General features: G+C 47.5%; 1 protein-coding gene and 1 long non-coding RNA gene across 2 annotated transcripts in view; one reads left to right on the forward strand and one right to left on the reverse strand.

Annotated features, from left to right (window-relative positions):
* Nucleotides 1-13702, forward strand: part of CASTOR2 (cytosolic arginine sensor for mTORC1 subunit 2) — a 108674-nt gene that overhangs the window by 66528 nt on the left and 28444 nt on the right. The gene's annotated exons all lie outside the window — the stretch shown is intronic.
* Nucleotides 8073-13129, reverse strand: LOC146600898 (uncharacterized). Its single transcript, XR_014897032.1, has 3 exons — nt 11148-13129; nt 9171-9241; nt 8073-8313 (listed from the first exon to the last, which is right to left on the reverse strand). It is a non-coding gene; the product is annotated as an uncharacterized LOC146600898 (long non-coding RNA).

The following is a 13702-nucleotide window of genomic DNA, read 5'->3' on the forward strand; positions in this document are numbered from 1 at the left end:
TTAAACACGTGCACAATTTCTCCCTGTTGGATCTCTGTATTGGCCAAGCAAGACTCTGTGATTTTCAGTTTTTTTTTAAAGTAATGTGGTCCTAATGACCTAAATGCAAATTAAAAACATGGGGAATTGAGTACTGAGTAATTAGAAATATGCGTTTCATTGGGAAGGTCTTTCCCRCAGTGCTTATATAGATCTGGATGCATGCTGAGGGGCTGTTACGTATGTGTGATTTCCACCCTCTCCCAAGAGGCAATGTAGTTTGGTAGTTAAACCTTTTGAGGGAAGGGAGGGAAAGGATGAGAAATACGGAATATTCCCAAGTCTAGTTTGTGTCACCTAGAGAAGGGAGTACTTTAGTTCCTTGTTAGAGCTCACGTGTCAGTGGATTTGCAAATCTCGATAGCCCATATTATTCCTTATTTTTGTTACCTGCCACATGAAGTCTTTTTGGTCCAGTTTCTCTGCTCCTATTTAAACAAATATTGCATAAATAAGACCTATTTTTCACTGTTTCTTCTAGCAGATGGGTGTGTATCGTGATCTATTTTTGTTTCACAACCTATGATGAGAAAGCCCAGACGTGTCTTCCTGAACCACTTGACTGGCCTTGATTTCCTCCTTTAAATTGATTACATCTTTGCTGTTTCCTAGTGCTCTCCAAAGTCTGAGATAGATGAGCAGATAGATACCATGGCTAGCTCTTACCAACCTGCACTCCAAAATGCAGCACCTTAAAAATGTTTTTCTCACTGAAATGAAGAAATGATTCACTGAAATTTTAGGTGGATACAGCCCAACTGTTAAGTAGCAGCCCTGCTTATTTGTTTCAATAGAGAGCGTTTGGCCGTTTGCATGCTGTTCCATCGGTGGATTTTTTTTAGGCAGGACTTAAGGGCAGTTGGTTGTTCTGGTGGTTTGCCATGTGTTTGGAGCTAACCACAACCTGCCAGCTTGGTGGAGATGAGCCAAGCTAGCAGGGTGGAGTGCTCCATGGCTTAGAGGGAACAGGCTTGAATATGTTTTGTGAGATTTCTTTGAAGCATCTGTCCACTGTAAGTAGTTGTAGAGCTGTAATTTGTAATTTTTCCTGCCTTTTAAGTGAATTTTGTATGGGGCACCCTCTGCAAGATGAGGAAATGCTGTTATCCCCCCTTCAGAGCTAGGGAGCTGAATCCAAGGGAGCACTGAGAGACCTTCCCAAGGAGCACCGGCGATATAGCAGAGACGTGAACCCTCTGTCCTCAGGCTGAAAGCACTCAACCCTTACTTCCCAAGCTTTGCCAGTTGTGACCCCACTTTAATTTTCAAGACCTGCTTCTCTCAGGTTCATGACCTGATTACTCACRTTAGCAACTGGATTTCCAGCTGCTTTGGCATCCTTCTTGTAAATGCCGTGACTCTAGATTAGAAAAAATGAGCCTGGAATAACTTTCCACAAAATAGTCTGTCATCTTCTGCAAGCAGAGAAAACTGATCTACTGGTTAGCCCTTGCAGGGTGCCAGCAGTCCCCAGAGTTGGGATCTGAGCAGACTGCCAGATTTGGGAGGGATTTTGGGGGGGKTTGTTTTTTTGACCGTGAGGAGTTGTGAGGGAGAAGCTCAGATTTCCCAAGGATTAGCAGTCAGTTGTCAAGGTGAGACAATCTCTGTCCCTGGCAGGCTTGGAGGACCCTCCTCGTCGTGACCTGATAGGGAAAACCAGCCAAATCTCCATCTACACCTGGGCAGAGGTGTTGAGTCTTGTGTYCAAGAACTTCACCAATTTTATTTTGTCCTGGAGCAATAACCTGTCTTTTTCAGCTTTCTTGCCAGCCTCGGTACAGGGCCACCCARTCTTATGAAGGCTCCAGGGTTGGTATGGTCATCCTGGTGCAACAGACTTTGTTTTTTGAGTTTCACAAGAATCAGTCGAATTGGTGAAGGGACCAGGAATCAGAACCCTGCAAATGAAGCTTCCGTGCCCGCTTCAGGCTTTTCAGTTTGACCTTGGAGTAGTCTCTCGTTGTGGCTCAGTTTCCTCATCTGGAAAATAGGGATAATCCTATTAAATCACCTCATAACAGGCATTATAAAGATTAATTAGTGAACATGTGGAAATGCTTTGATAATGTAGCAGGCAAGGGCCATGATAAATAGTAATTGAGGTAGCTTATGTCCCAAAGGATTCCCAAGGCCTTTTACAATGGGTACACTTCCAGACCTACGGAATAAATCATCCCTGCAGTGGAGTAGTTTGGAGATTATGGTGAAAAAATAATACTGTTTTATGCAAAAAGGGTTGCATAATCTTTTACAATCTCATATCTTAATATTTAATCTTGCATAGGATTAAGTCACACAGCCTCAAGGTTACAGTTACACAAACTGCTAAGAATTTCACAGCTCCATCTTCGAGTCCTGTTTGAAATGTAATTATTTGCACTGCTCTTTCTGTCCAGTAGAATATTGTCTGAAATGCAGTTTATAAAAAAAAAAAAAAAAGGAAAAAAAGAGGGGGGTTGTGTTATTTCATTTGAAAATAGAAAAAGACAAGTCAAACCACATCCATCTCCTTATTCTTTTTTTTTTAATATATATATATCTTTGTGCTCGTGGTTTTTCCCTGCAACGCATTCTGTGCTTCTCCTTGCCAGCAGTAACCTGAGGCGCCACATCCCCTCCCAACACTCATCTGGGCTGGGTCCTCCCCWGCCCCAGGCGCGCAGATCCTGCGAGCAAAGCCTTTGCCAAGATGTTTTGAAATACCAGGAAAGTTTTTTTCAGGAAGWGGAAAACTCGCTGATTTCTGCAATTTCTGCACCTTGATTACCGGAGGCAAAGTCCACGGTTCCTCCGGACCGTGGAGCCCGTTCGGTCGCGGGGCACGGAGAGGGTCGGGGGAGCCAGCRGTGCCGAGGGAGCAGTGCTCTCCACCTGAGCGTGGAGCGCCGCTGGCAGTGGGTCAGGAAGGACCCTGGTGCCTCATCGTGGCACTGCACATCAGTGGTCGGAGAAGGCATCATTGAGGTGCGGATGCATCTAAAGGCATCTCAGGATGAGCTTTGACCCTTTGCTCATCCAAGCAAAGGCCRGTTCCTGCTCCTTCCTTGCCTCTCAGGAGCCAGCTCCAGCTTGCAGAGCTTGGATCTGCTTCTGATTTTCCAGGTGTGCTCATTATTAATGATGTGTTATCCCATGAAGAGGAAGGAAGAGAGCAGCCTGACCTCCTGGCAGCGGACTGTGGCATCGCCTGGGTTTCCCTTGCTAACCCGCTTCTCCAGTGCGGGTGGACATAACAATTATTTTTGGAGTTTACCTTAGCGTGTTCCACATTTTTAGCCAAACATAATAATGATGCTTTGTTTTTTGGAGCGCATTCATGTTTCCTGTCAGATGATACCCCAGTGAGGTAAGACTGAATTTCTTTCTCCCACATACACAGAAACTGATACACAGAGTCCAAGYGGCTTGTATAAGGCCACACGCGTGTTTTGTGGTATGGCTCAGTTTTTGCCTTAACTACAGGCCCAGATTTCCATCTACTTGTCTGTGCTTCAGAGCTGGACATGGCCTACGACTGTATTCCCAAGAACTGAGCTTCTCTTCTAAAATGCCGCTGCAAAAATATGATTTCCTAGTCCTCCCCCCACCAGGTAGCTAGTCACTGCGTTCATAGGCAGGTGGAAGTGTGCTTTCACGTTGTGTTTCACATTACAGTGCAATCCCATTTATTGCTAAATCAGTGTCYGGGCTGGCAAGAACTCGCCTCCTCCTTGCTCTTCTGCTGCTATTAGGCCGAGCGTTGCGTTCCGCACAGCCGAAATGGCAAGCAGGAAGCTAGGAAAGGAGGCCACCATAAGCACTTCTTCCAAGCGGATGTATTTTTGTGCACTACACAAGCTTGCACCAGTCCCATTGGAAATGCACTCCTCTCTTTTTGTTTAATTTTTAAAAAGTCACCGGAAAAGTATAACCAGCTTAGTTTCTAGGTTGCCATCAAAGTTTAAAGTTACAGGGTTGCCAGAGGAGCAGCGAATTGATTGAAAACGAGATCAAAGCAGGGGGTTCTGCGTAAGCGTTTCCTTTTATCGGTCCGTCACCGCTCTCGTAGTGGCACTTGTACTCCAGCTCAGGAGGTGCTGATAGTTCAGGTGGTGCAAAGGCAACCTGCTCGACGTGCAGGTTCACAAGCTGCCAGGCTTGTAAGGACTGACACGTGAACCGCACAAGGAGGACAGGAACGCGTTGCCCTATGGCTCCGTAGACAGGGGTAGCCGGTCGTGCTGCGGGCCCTTGCTGGACGCATAGCTGCTTGGAAAGCAGCAAAGCTAGTTGTTGGAGTCGGGATTTCAGAATCGGGCTCTGTGTTTGTACAGCCTCATTTAATTCCGAGTTACCCTGGAGTTATTTAATTTCCTGACAGCTGCAAAAACAGCGTTTGCAGATAACAATGGCCTCTAATTAGGCAGCGTGCCTAAAATGGCCGAATGTTTTATTTGACCGTGGCRCTAATATTTTGCACGCAGCTAACACATGAGAGAGAAGGTGGAGCGGGTTGGATTTCCAGCCCCCCTTGGCAGAGATGTGTCCGTCTTGTGATACRCAGTGCATGGTGCTAGAGCAAGCCCTCGCCGCTTCGGCTCCTGGGGTCAAAACCCTTCTTACCCTTTTGGATCGAGTTATCGGTAAGTCTGTCTTTCAGCTGCAGCCACCCTCCAGGAATATGTTTTTTCCAGCTGAGGCAGCAGAACATTTGGAGATGAGCAGGCAGCCAGACAGCACAGGAGATTTACCTGCAGTTGGGGCAGCAGCGTGCTGCGGAGTTTTCCRTGTGTTGCCTCTATGGCAGATGCACTTAGCAAGCAATCAGGCAGTGACAGAAATAAACCTACAAGTCAACTATTCTTCCAAATCATTTATTCAATTTGGAAAGGGTGTTAGCATCAGGTTATGTTAATTAGATCCTGACTCATGATTTGTGCTTATGAGGATGGYACACGTTGAACCGTGCAGACTGATGATATCTGAATTCCCTCCAGTGACAGCAGGAAGTGCTCGTTTGGGGCTCCTTCCCCTCCTCTAATTCCTAGACTTCCCTTGAGTCCAAAAAGGGAATAGATTTTTTTTTTCTTATTTACTATTTTGCTTTCTGTTTTTGCTCCTTTCTAGAGCTCATGATTCTGACAGCAATTCCCATACCAAGTYCTCACTATTGCAGTTCTTAAAGCTCTTTCTTTAAGCTCCTGTTTGAACAACCACCATGCTAAATCACAATTCCTGATATGCTGGATGCCTATTTAGAAGTCTTGACACCTGAATTAGATGTTTGCTAATCTGTAGTCAGAGCTTACAGCAGCTATTTAATTGAGCAGTCTTGGTATGCACATCCTGTACCGCAGAGCAGAGAGCTCCTTTGAAGAAGGGTTTGGTATGGATTCTGTACGTCCGTTTGCTTTTAGGTGACTGATATCCTGCTCAGACACAGGAACATGATGAAAGAGAGATTGCTGCATCAGTTGCATTGTATAATAACAGTGAAAACATCTTGTCTGCATTAATCTAGACCTGTGGAGAAGCTGATCTGTCTGAGAAAACTGGGGATGTCAGCTCACATTGGCTTGTGGCTACTTGAGCAATGCCCGTGGGAAGTCCTCTGCGTAAGAGCTGCAAGAACAGGAGACAAACAAGAAAGTTAATTTTGTTCTTTCCCCACTACAGTTCGCCATCAACCAACAATCAGGCTGAATCCACATTGCTATATTTCATAGCTGTGAATGTACCAATACACAGCAAATTTGTCTAAACTCCTTTCGAAGCTGTTTGAGTCTTTTAGTCTCTGTGACATCTGTGGCAGCACCTTCAGCAGTGTCTGTATGTGCTGTACGAATTCTTCCTTCACTTTTTCTTCTAAACCTACTCCCTGATAATTTAACTGGGCTTCAGATCATGTTTATTAACACTGTGGAATAACAGCACTTGTAGTCTTATGCCCATTTCTCTCCTGTTTCTTAGAGATGATTGTCTCTGAATGTTGACTTGGTGTTTCAAAGAACTGTCCAAGTGYCTTCAAGACTCCTAGGAAGAGGTGTGAACAGAGCCTCTACAAAATAACACAGATTCTGCCAGAGGTCGTTGTTGGTTTCTCCTGTGAATTTTCCTCCTTCAGGAAACTGACTGTTTATTGCTGTTTTTCTTAAYAGTACAGCAGAGATCCTTGCTCTTGCCTGTGATTGCCTGGCTCGTGACCTCCCATGTTGATCAGATTTTTCTTCTCTGAGTTTGTTGCCTCACTCCAAGAGTCTAATAGACTTGGGAAACCCAATTTCCATCTGCAAAAATTCTGTTGACTTTCCTCCTCCCTGGGATACCGTGTTTGTTCATGTGTCTTCTAATTTGTTTTTTTCTTGTACTTCCTCTGATTTGTCTGAAGTGGTGGAGGATGTAGTACAAGGATACAAACCCTGTGTGAGTGCTGGATTCATACCTCTGCTGGAAGCTGGCACATGAGGGGGTCTTTAAAGATCAATTCTGCTCAGCCTACAACACTAGCCAACTGTGAAGGTCAATGAGGAGGCAGTCYTAGTTTAGAGGTGACTGGGTTGGCAGGGGCCACTCTCTTGAGTCCCTGATGAGTCCAGTTGGTATGACTGAGTAGTTTCTCCATCTCCTGGGCCTTCCTGGGCTGCTGTCTCCAATGTGACCATGCGGGAAGGCCAGTATGTGTCAGTGTAGATTGAGCCCTGAGGAACACGCATTGACATCAATGAGATGCAGGAGTTCAGACACCCGTTTGGGGATTTCACAGGACCATCAGTCTGACCCTGGCAGTATTTTATCGTTTCAGAGCTAGGAGCATCAGAAAGATGGCCAGGCTTTGAGTCCTGTCCTTCCTATGCTGTCCTCCTCTAAAGACTGTGCACACAGCAGTTTGATGATTATGCAAGGCAGGTATTGAGAAAGTTTGTAAGACATCTCCCGCCTTTTGACAAGCAGTATCACAGTATGTCTTCCCTTAAAATCCCAACATTGAAACCTATGTTATTGAGACAGTAGTCTTTTTTATTATTTTACTGGAAAAAATGCAGTTGTTTTTCTTACAGAGAAATAAAATTTGAAAATAAGACCATTTAATGCATCAACCTTAGAAGAAAAATGAAGAGAGCCAACAATATATTAGGGTTCATTCATGTACATATATATATATGTGTGTATATTTGTATAAATCACAWTATTTTTTAACTTGATGTCTTGACTCAAGGAACCTGATGTAAGTGAAAGCTTTTGGTTGGCAGTAGCCAGCTTCCTTCTCAGTTGCATATAAAACAAGCTCCTTTCCCTTCTCTTCCATAATCCCTCTCCYAGCTCTTTGCATATCATCTGGGCAGATATGTCCCCAATTTTGCATTGCATAAGTTCCRTTCATTCTCTTTTGGGTTTACTCTCACGGAGATTTCCCTCACCATGTCCTACTGAAATATTTTCATCTTTATTTATAAGACTTACTCATCCCTCTTCAGTTCTAGTTTCCGTGCTTCCACATTTATTGAATTTCTGAAGTTGGAATGAACTGTTTCTCCGCAATCACAGGCTGCATTTTTTTTTTTTTTTTKWKTTGCTTCTAGAGTATGTGAAATGGGTTTTGCAACTCATGCAAGAGGCTGCTTCTCCAGGGGCTGGAGGTGTTGGGAGCACCAGGCACGTGGCTGGTGTGCCCTTGAAGGGTCCCCGGCAGCTCCATTTCTTTATCTTCATATCTTGTACGATGCTGAGCTGATTGTACGCACTAAATAAATGGTAACCTCTGGAGTCCTGCTGAAATAACTTCTCTGCAAGGTATTTATTTCACAGCTCTGGGCTTGGGTTAGATGTTTATTTACTTGGAACTGAACTTGTGTAATTACGAGTTCCCATTTTTTTTATATAGATGTATATATGTGTGTGTGTGAGAGAGTATACATATATTTGTGTGTGTGTATTTTTATATATATATATACATATATATATGTAATCTGTATTTATTCAGAGATACAGAAGGAGATTAAGCAAAAACATTTTTAGCTGCGTTTTTTCAGAAATCTATCCTTAAACTCTGACTTGAGACTGCAAAGTATATTGCTTTTTTTCAAGCTTTCACGTATCCAGTAAGAGCGTCTGGCAGAAGTCAGCGGTCTGGGATCAAACCGAGGTTTTCTCTAGTTGGTGAACRAAATGGGCAGCTTGCGCTTAGACTCCCAGGATCCGTAACGGAGGCGAGTCCAGCAGTGGAAGGGATCCCCGGGAGCCGTATGGCGGGGCTGCATGCTGGCCTCGGTCTGCTGCGGGGCAGGTGAAGCCCTTGGTGATACCAGGTCCAAGGTTGTGAATTAGTTTTAAAAAAAAAAGGGGGAAAAAAAAGGTAGGGGAAAAAAAAGAACTGTTATAATTTTGTACYTCATGATGTTCATGAGCGCGAAGCCCCGTGAACTTGCTGAGCTGCCCTCTGCAAGGCGGCTAACTCGGGGACAAGCCAGCTGGCAGCATGCACCGATCCACCCAGGGGAAAAAAAATTACTTTGCTTCACCTTGAAAAGTTAGCAAGAGGCCATGGCATCCTGGTGCTGGTTTATTTGCGCAGATTTTTCCGCAGGGGCAGCGATTGGGGCGGATCAAAGGGCTTCGGGCTGCGCCTGGGAGCAGGGAGCTGGCGCACGCAGCAGTAGGTAGCAGGGAGGGAAGGGGGGCAGGAAAATTCCCAGCGTGTTTCTGCCGGATAGAAAGCCAGCTGCGGGGGTGGGAGGAGACCGGAGCAGCAAAGCACAGCGTGATAGGTGGTTGGCGCGGATGGGAGAAGCCAGGCTCCAAGAAGTCCCCGAGAGAGGGCTTGCCGGGGCCAGGGCCGGGCTGGGTGCAGATGCAGGATGGGGACCTATGTGGGTCAGCGTGCGGCTCGGCCTCTGGTCGAGGTCTGTTTCGGCATTTCAACCAGCGAGCAGAAAATAAACCAGCTTCTTGAACAAACTTGCTGCTGTTTGCAGCCGGCAGCAGCGCCTGSTCCCGTGGACGTTTACCATGCCTCCTCGTGCTCCAAACCAGAGGAGAGATCCTTTTCCCTCCAGACAAATTCATTTTTAGAATTTGTGTAAACAAATTCCTGACCTAGATGAACGCTCCGGCGTGCCACAGTGCGCCTGCTTTTAGTGGCTCGGATGCACCTTTACAAGGAAACGCGTTTGCATTCAAGATTCGGGGCCCGTCTATGCCAGCTTCTCAGATTGCCGCCCAGCTGGATGAAAGGAAACCTCAAAGAGAAACCAGGTCGCTTTTAAAAGCCCGGCCTGCGTCTCATAATCGTGAAGTTCAAAGGAGCTGCGGCATGCACCAGCCCCAAAGGAAAACGCRCGCGGGAGCAGGGGGATTCCTAGCAGGGCCCTTTGCGGAGCGTTGGCTGCACCGTCAAGGCCACCAGGGCTTCGTGCTGAAGCTGAACATGGCCAAAATCCCCGTCTGGCCCCGTAAAAGCCAACGACTTGGGGGAAGAGAAGGCAGCTGGAAGGAGCCCGGGTCTCCGCAGGGCTGGGGAAAGTCTCCGGGGGGCYGGAGCAACTCTCCAGGGCCACATGTGATGAGGGCCACCACGGCACACGCCTTGCTCACGACAAGGAGAGGCGACAGTGTGTCGGCTGGGCAAAGAGTGGGGTTTGGAGCAACAGACCGGCATCTCCGAGGCCATAGCTTCTGTAGGGATATTTCACAAAGAGGGGGAAAAAAAAAAAAGAAAAGGCACCTGTTCTCCGGCGATGGCTATGGTTGGGCACGGGCTGCGTGCAGTGGAGCTGTCTAGGTGGGGACACTTGGGTTGCCAGCGTTGATGAGCTGCTACTAACAGGGGATGCGGGCTGCTTCCACGTTGGAAAACGGGGAGGCAATGCCTAGACAGCACCAGGGGGAAAAATTGGGGAAAAGAAAAGAATTGGATGCTCCTTTTCATCTGTTGCTTTTGAATTTCTAGGATTTGGGGGGGKTTGTTTTTTCATTTTCCGATGAGCTCAAAACAGCCGGGCCCTGGTCCATGCCTGGATCGCCCAGTACAAATAACCTAGTTGGTTCAGGAAGCAAAAAGCTGAAGGGCACTTGCGTGCTTGGCAGATGCTTTTTTCCAAAGCAGCCGTTGCAGCTAGGATGCTCTCAGTGGCCAGGAAGGATCTAAATGAAGCACGCAACAAGGYGTCTTATTTCGAAGATGAGCACAAGGCAAAGAGGCTTCATAGGAAAAATTTCTTATAGAGAAACGTGCTGGCTTAACGGGCTGTTTATTAATGAGCAGATCGGGTCCCTGTTGCTGGATAGCAACAAGGCATATGATTTCTGTTCTGCAATTTTCGGTGGGTAAATGTGCAATATTCTGTCGTTTTTCTATCACCTCCTTCCTGCAATTCATAAACAGTTTGGCTACCAGGAGAAAATCGTGGGATTAGAGAGTAAAACCGGTCTGGCCTTTTTCCACCAAGGCAAGTGGAATAAGGCAGCCCGTTGTCAACGCAAGTCAGATTTGACCGGGTCTTCTTGGGCTTGACAAAGCAGCAGGATCAGAGCTGGCATCACTGATGTGTGTTGAATAGGTAGCAAATGTGACCACTGAAAGCGCTTAGCAGGGTGGGGAGCACTTGGTACAGAGAAGGCCCTTGTACTCAGAAATGCCAAGGAGAAATTGCGTGGAAAATTCTTTCAACTAATGGTCTGAAAAATATTCTTCAAAGGCTATTTTCTGCCCTTACTTCTAATTACATCTTAAACATTAATAGCCCTGAGCAACTGGATTCGCACACACTGATGTCGCAGTTCACTTGGAGCAATTTGTTTTGTGAGATAAAGAACTGTCAGCAAAAGATTAAAACTTTTTGTAGGCAGTGCTGACAGTGCTGCCTCGTATTGGCTTTGCCCCGTGTTTCCTATGAAAAGACCCTAATCCCTTCCCTGATTCTTTGCCAGTTTTCAGTAACCTGGGATGAGATTCTTCATGCAAGGGGACCTGACTTTCTCAATTTCTTTTCAAATACAACAAAACATATTTGAGCCAGTCTCAAGAGCAGCGTGGAGGGAAATACTACCGAATATTGACAGCGTTGCCTCTGGTGAGCTTTAGTGCTCTCGTGCTTTGACAGGGGAGATATCATTTTGGAATCTCCTACCTTCAGAGCACTTGATATTGTAGCACTTCTAAACAACATTTTTGCGTGTAAGATATRTCCTTGGTCACTGTGGAGAAGCTCTGCAGCTCCCACAGCTGTGCGGGCTCCGGCCGTCGGGGAAGGATGTGCTCGCGAGCAGAGGGTACCAAAGCGGTGCCAAAGGGTACCCTCAGCGTGCCTGAATTTGGGGGCCGTGGCAGGACCAGTGCTGAGCAGCCGGGTCCCCCAGGTCCCTTGTTTTGCCCACCGGTCTGCAGGCCTTTTGCCCCCTYGAAACGGCTGGTGCTTTGGCAGAGTTCGGACGAGCGCTGCTTGGCCACTTGCGATTGCRCGGAGCGATTTGCAAACCTTCTTACGGGCGCCGCTTTCCACACCCTTAGGTTTTCCTCCCTCTTTTTTAAACATTTGCTCCTCTGTTGGCGATGCACATACCCCTCCCTGCAGTTTAGGAAGGAGTGCACGCTTCTGTAGGGGAAGTTCTTTTATTCCGGCACCGCTGGAATTGCGGCGGAAAGCGCAGGCGAAGCGCTGGCTCCCGGCGGCTTGTGCCAGGGGCTGCTCGAGGCGTTTCCTCATGCTCTCCATCACTGGGGGGCTGCAAAGAGCGCGTTAAACAGGGACGGTCGAGGACGGTCTCRGGCCAGCTGGTTCTGTCGTGGGCAGGGAGGCGGCGCTTTGCCACGAGAGCTCGTTCGACCCCGTTTTCTCCGATTGTCTCCGTTGGTTGCACGTGTTCCAGATGGGTGCAGCTTATCCCCAAACAYACCTGGAGTTACATTACGTGCTCCGGAAACGTAGGAAGAGGTGGACCACGCTCTGAAGCTTTCGTTTAACAAGCTAGGCCGGCGTTAAGAAAAGGGTGCAATATTCTAGTCTTAGAGGTGGAGGACTGAGATGCCGAGATGCTCTGCAGGATCAGCTGCGGCAGGAACTGGTCCCAGCTCGACAGGGTCATTTTCCGTGCCCCAAATGGCCTCTTATAGCTAGTTCAAAAGTACATGTCACCGAAACAACTCATCCAGGCCTTGTGGCTGGGCGCCAGCAGCTATTCGCTGGAGGTTTCACAGCAAAGTCTTTCAGAGCGGTGGTTTGATTAATGCTTCGTATTTTGCAGATCTTCGGCATTTTTTTTTTTTTTAATCTCCTATATGTATTACATGTCACTTATGCGAGTTAAATACATTTTAATTCTATCTTAAATACTGTGGAGCACTCTTTACGGTGAAGCTGGGTTTTTTTGCCYCGGAGCGGCAGGTTTGCAGAGGCTTGCGCCGGGTGGAAGCACAGCCAGGTAGCTGGGTTCATCACGCTCCTGTTGCACGCCTCTCGTAAAGCAAAACCCCAGGGAGCTCGCAAGCAGCATCGAGCTGAGCCGCAATGCTGCTGAGTCCTGAGGAAGACTTTTTTGTTGTCGTTCCCTTTTGCGTACATGCACAAACGAGCTATCTATGCACATGCAGGACCGTGCAGAAGGGGTCGTTACCAGGGGATTTAGCTGTCGAGCTGTGTTTGCCTGCAGAGCTTTGATCCTGAGAAGGGCCCTCAGCAGCAGAAATAACAGTGCATCCAAACCGGCAGCAAATGCCGTTATCCTCAGCACCTGTGGCCGTGGGATCTGCAGGGCCCTGCAGGTTTGAAGTGAGTCAGGAGCGTTTCTCCCGAGACCCGCGAGCGTTTGTCTCAGTAAAGGTTGCTTTTGCCACTTCCCAGTACTGCAAGCAAGCAGTTATTGCAAAAGCCCTTGATGACTTTTACAAGGGAGAAGAAAACCATGACAAATGCAAGAAAACGTAGTGCTTTTGCTTGTTTTCCCGCTTGGTAGTCTAATATTTCCATTCCTAAGTGATAAACGGCTGGATTCAGCGTGGTCAGCGTGGAGCCCTTGCAAAGCCCTGCGGTGCRGCCGTGTCTGCTGCCGGCCATGACCCAAGCAACTCCTGAGGCAGCTTTTGCAGCAAGTTTCTTTCCTTTCCAGATCAAAACAGATGACAAAAGCCTGTGAATTAAAAAGCTATAAAAAAACAGACTAAAACTAAAAGCAAGGCACTATTCCACATAGAGCAATGTACCTCGGTATATTTGATGAGTTTTCCTTCCTCCTGCCACGCGCCCCAATAATTTAGCTTGAACCTGGCACCGTCGTGCTAATGCGACGCCTTTCGGCTCCCTCCGCTGTTGCTTTGTGCTGTTTTCGGGGGGTTTTGCCCGTTGCTGGCTGTTCCGCTGAGCCCCTCCGCGCTCTCTGAGCAGCTGCATTTGTGTTTTCCCTTCTCTGCTCCCTCTTAAGGCTATTTTATTTTCCCACGCGACGCCTCCCCGTCTGGGTAGCCCGGGGTTTGGTTTGTCATGGAGGCTGCCGYGTTCGTCGGAGGGGCTCCCGGCCGGCGGAGCAGGAGCCGAGCCGAGCCGTCGCCCGCGCCGCTGGGGTGCAGAGCAAGGCAAAGGACGTATTTGTAGCTTTCGAAAACTTTCCTCTTTTTTTCCAAGCAGCACCTAGTCGGGAAGCAGAAGCCTCCGTTGCTCTGTCAGTACGGCTGTTCGGAAGAAAAGATTTA

The sequence above is a fragment of the Rhea americana genome, unplaced genomic scaffold (genome assembly GCF_003343005.1).
Source record: "Rhea americana isolate MKP2758 unplaced genomic scaffold, rheAme1 scaffold_111, whole genome shotgun sequence".
NCBI classification, from domain to species: Eukaryota; Metazoa; Chordata; class Aves; order Rheiformes; family Rheidae; genus Rhea; species Rhea americana.